Here is a 5,471-nt window from a genome sequence, read left to right as displayed (position 1 = left end):
GGACTGATGAAATGAGAGTGAGTCTTGATGGGCCAGATGGCTGGATTGGTAAAGGGCAGAGAGCTCCAGTCCGACTCAGACGCCAGCAAGGTGGAGGTGGAGTACTGGTTTGGGCTGGTATCATCAAAGATGAGCTTGTGGGGCCTTTTTGGGTTGAGGATGGAGTCAAGCTCAACTCCCAGTCCTACTGCCAGTTTCTGGAAGACACCTTCTTCAAGCAGTGGTACAGGAAGAAGTCTGCAAGGTAAGAAAAACATGATTTTCATGCAGGACAATGCTCCATCACACGCGTCCAAGTACTCCACAACGTGGCTGGCAAGAAAGGGTATAAAAGAAGAAAATCTAATGACATGGCCTCCTTGTTCACCTGATCTGAACCCCATTGAGAACCTGTGGTTCATCATCAAATGTGAGATTTACAAGGAGGGAAAACAGTACACCTCTCTGAACAGTGTCTGGGAGGCTGTGGTTGCTGCTGCACGCAATGTTGATGGTGAACAGATCAAAACACTGACAGAATCCATGGATGGCAGGCTTTTGAGTGTCCTTGCAAAGAAAGGTGGCTATATTGGTCACTGATTTGTTTTTGTTTTGTTTTTGAATGTCAGAAATGTATATTTGTGAATGTTGAGATGTTATATTGGTTTTACTGGTAAAAATAAATAATTGAAATGGGTATATATTTGTTTTTTGTTAAGTTGCCTAATAATTATGTACAGTAATAGTCACCTGCACACACAGATATCCCCCTAAAATAGCTAAAACTAAAAACAAACTAAAAACTACTTCCAAAAATATTCAGCTTTGATATTAATGAGTTTTTTGGGTTCATTGAGAACATGGTTGTTGTTCAATAATAAAATTAATCCTCAAAAATACAACTTGCCTAATAATTCTGCACTCCCTGTATAGGGTGCTATACTGCATACTGTGGGGTGCTGTATACTATAGGATGTTATGCTGTATACTGTGTATTGCATACTATGGGGTACTGTATACTGTGGGGTATTACACTGTATACTGCAGAGTGTTGTACGCTATGCACTATGAGGGGCTGGGGGTATTATACAATAGACGTCAATTCAACAAATCTGACCTAGATAAATTAAGGGTATTAGGTTATCCTAAATAAAAACTGGCCCTCCCTACGGCTGATAACCCCCAATTTACAATTTATCCTATAATCTGTAATAATAATTGCATTCAATTTTATTAAAATTCCTCCCACCACTACACACTGGCGAACTATCGTAGTGTATTATTCTGCGTTCACTCCTGCACCAGGGATGTGGTTCTGTGCACTGTCACCACTCCTACCTCTATTGCTTCCCTTTCATTGATTAATCACGTCGATTATATGGTTTAGGCTCAGCACGGACGATAGCAGTCTTCTAAAATCGCTTCATGCGCTGCCCTCAAAATGTTTGCTAGATCCCTGGCATCCTCAAGGGTAATGGGCAACGACATTATAAACATGGTATAGTTTTCTTTAATATTTACCAGAAAAATAAATAAACATGGGGCACAACACGAAAGAGGGGACGGTCGGGGCAAATGGAGAGAGGAGGCCCAAGATGGGTAAACAGCCCACGGCCTATGATATACTTAATCTGCCCTCAGTGTTCCGATAAGTCAGAGAGCACGCTGACGCCTGTCTCACTTGTATGCTCGCCGCCGGCCACCGCTCACCTTCCAGGTGGGAAAACCTCCCATGGTCCTTGTAGCCGCTTGCTACAGTGCTCCTGAGAAAGAAAACGGCTGTGCGGCCTGTGCCGTCTAGTGAAGTGACTGCCTCACCAGTGTTATGTGTATCAGTGTGTGTCTGCAGATACACTGCCGCTGAGCTGAGCCTGCAAAAACCACTGTGGTGTGTGGCAGGAGTGGTGCAGACAGTCACAGTGGCACTGTGGTGTGTGGCAGTTAGGAGTGGTGCAGACAGTCTCAGTGGCACTGTGTGTGTGGCAGTTAGGAGTGGTGCAGACAGTCTCAGTGGCACTGTGGTGTGTGGCAGTTAGGAGTGGTGCAGACAGTCACAGTGGCACTGTGGCAGAACAGTGTGCAGGCAAGAGGCAGCAGACTAGACAAGTATTTTTTTCAGTTAAGGGCCTTGCTGCTTTGAATTTTCAATGGGGGGAGGGGTGTTGAGGAGTCACAAGGCTGCTGCCAGCCAGTGCCAGGGCAGAAATTTACAAGGGGCTCAAGTATGGATGGGAAAGGACCAGGCGTATTAACCTGTAGGATAACAGTGCCGTACCTGTACGGCACTGCAGGACGTGACTTGAGCCCCAGCGCTGAACAGGTATGGCAGGCTGATCGGGCAGGTGCAGGAGCTGTACCCGTCCGATCAGCGGCACGGGTCCGGCTGTCAGGACAGGGTGCACCGGCATCAGTGAAAACGACAGCCCTCTCTATAAAAATATGACCTGATCCGTCCCATCAGGTGAACCTGTAAAAAAATAAAAATAAATTATATATATATATATATATATATATATATATATATATAATTAAAAGCTGTGCAAAAACAGCAGTTTTTTTCTTGACCTTCCTTCACAAAATGTTTAATACCAAGCTTACATTGTATTTTCATGGTGACAGATTACCTTAAAATTTTCATTTACGAGCAAATTTCTGTTTACTAGTGATAAAAAATGTTGTTATTTCAAACAAACTAAATATTTCAGCATATTTAAAGGGAGTCTTTCACCTATACTGACCATCTTTGAACACTAACACCATTATCAGCATTATAGTCCCCATACGTGAATGCTACTTACTGTTTAGCTGTCCGTCGCTTATTTCCTTCACTTTTATCCAATATTCAAATTAGGTCTGTAGGTGCCCAGGGGCGGCGTTCAAGCGGCTGGTGCCCAGGCCCCTCTTCGCTATTCATATGAAACCCCTCCCCTTTAAAAACTAGGTTCTTCTTATTACCGCCTCCCTTCAGTGTGAAATGCCGCACCTGCGCACAGTATTACCCATTATGGGCATCGGCATTCAGAGCGTTTATTACGTATGTGCCGGCCCCAACATCCCGATCTAGCACGGCGCAGGCGCGGCATTTCACACTGAAGAGAGACGGTAGTAAGAAGAACCTAGGGCCGGCCAGAGTGTTTAAAGGGGGGGGGGGGGGTGTCATATGAATAGCAAAGAGGGGCCTGGGCACCGGCCGCTTGAACGCCGCCCCTGGACACCTTCAGAATACTGGATAAAAGTGTTTTTTTTAAGGAAATAAGCGACGAACAGCTAAACAGTAAGTAGCACTCACATATGGGTACTATAATGCTGAGAATGGGGTTAGTGTTCAAAAATGGTCAGTATAGAAAGACTCCCTTTAAATATAATAAAGTTTCTTATGGTTTCGGAGGGGGGAAGGGGGGTGCCAGAGAAAGTACCGGCCCCGGGTGCCAAATACCCTAGGCACGCCACTGCATCTATGTATTCTGTTCCAGGTTCACCACACTGTGCATTCCTAATATTGACTGTTACGAATAAGAACCTTTCGAAACGCGTCAACAGCCTACACCAGAGAGAATTGAGCCTTGTATTGTCTGTGCACCATTGATAAATAAAGCCGGAGAACCTGACACTTTAAAAAAGTGAGTGCTGGAGTCTGAATCTTTCCATTATTTCCATTCCTAATATTGTATGCAACTGGTTATTTCATGTAATGTGCCTGGTTCACCAGCAGCTGGCAGCAAACACGGCAGAGCTGTAATTACTTAGAATGGAGCTAATCATTCCATTCTACCCTCCTCTGTAGAGAAGTAGACGAGTCCTGTTTCCTGCAGGAAGAGTAGGGACCAATTAGAACTGGTTCTAGTGCTAGTGGTATTGTGTGTGCTGGTAGGGACTCCATGTTGGAGCTCACCGGATTCTACCACATCTCTTGGCTGAACATAAGCCCGACCAAAGAGTGAAACACAGCATTACGAAGAAAGCAAAGACACTAAATAAGCTTGTCAGGACAGCAAAGTCAGATATAGCAGAGTTGAGTTTGCCTGCTAGTTTAAAGCTAAAGCCTGCTGGAACCAAGACAAAGCCTGAAACTGTTTGGATAAACATTTATTCAAGTAAAGCTGTGACTGAACTTCATCTCAAGGTCTGGACTCAAGTTATTTCTTCAAACCCCTTAATTATTCCCCCTATTTATTGCTCCAGAGCCAAAGCCTGGGTTCCAGCCGTATCCAGGTAGGAGCACCGTGACACACAATAAGTGACATTTTAGGCCGCAACATACCACTCTGCAATTCCTATACCTGGGACGCGTGTTATATAGAGGGCCTTAGGGGGAGGCACCCGTTGCAAAGACGGTGGTCGATAAGAGGACAAGTTCTAGTTGTCAAATAAACATGAGCCAACAAAGACCACTTACATGTATATAGAATTCTGAAAAATATATTTTGAGCAACACCAGGTACAGTACATAAAAGTATATGATATACAGTATATTTTACAGACTATAAAGGTAAAAAATAAGCCCATAGTTGAACAACAAATGTATTTGTATTGCCAGTTGATAGTTTGTTGAGGTTCGTTGTTTGATAACTCATTTCACAGTATTCTAAAATGCCACTCCACTCAAATTTTACTCCTATTTTAATGATCACAAATTACTCATGTTTTACAGTGTAATAACAATCCATTTTCTGAGAATGAAATCAGCCCTTTACACATAAAAATGAGGAAGATATTATCACAGCTTCTCCCTTGAATGGCAACAATATATTTGGCACAAAGTTCAATGTAATGTTTTTGCTCATTTTCCAGATTCTTGACAGATATGGCAGCTAAATCTATGGTATTATTTTATATTTGAGCAAGTAGTAGGGCACACCTACACTTGGACACACATAGGAGATTTAGTAAATACAATTTATGCAAACAAACACTGTGTGCAATAACACATATGTATAATAACACATAAAATGTAATTAAACAAATATTTGCATGCTATAAATTCTCATAAAAATAGATAAAATCTATAAAAATGTTCATTTGAATGTAGTCCTGAAAAAAGGGAGCCTGATTTAGACAGAGAAGGATGGATCCTTCCAACTATGTTTGTCTGTGAAATGATGCTTGTATAGCAAGTCAGAAATATTCAGCTCTTTAAAATAGTTCGTAGTATTCAGGAAATACAAGGCAAAGTTCACAGGAGTAAGAACTATGCCTTGTATTTCCTGAATACTACGAACTATTTTAAAGAGCTGAATATTTTTGACTTGCTATACAAGCATCATTTCACAGACAAACATAGTTGGAAGGATCCATCCTTCTGTCTAAATCAGGCTCCCTTTTTTCAGGACTACATTCAAGTGTGTGACTCAGTGAACATTTTTTATAGATTTTATCTATTTTTATGAGAATTTATAGCATGCAAATATTTGTTTAATTACATTTTATGTGTTATTATACATATGTGTTATTGCACACAGTGTTTGTTTGAATAAATTGTATTTACTAAATCT

This window comes from Bufo gargarizans, chromosome 2, assembly GCF_014858855.1.
Source record: "Bufo gargarizans isolate SCDJY-AF-19 chromosome 2, ASM1485885v1, whole genome shotgun sequence".
NCBI classification, from domain to species: Eukaryota; Metazoa; Chordata; class Amphibia; order Anura; family Bufonidae; genus Bufo; species Bufo gargarizans.
Note: the sequence above shows the minus strand (reverse complement) of the source record.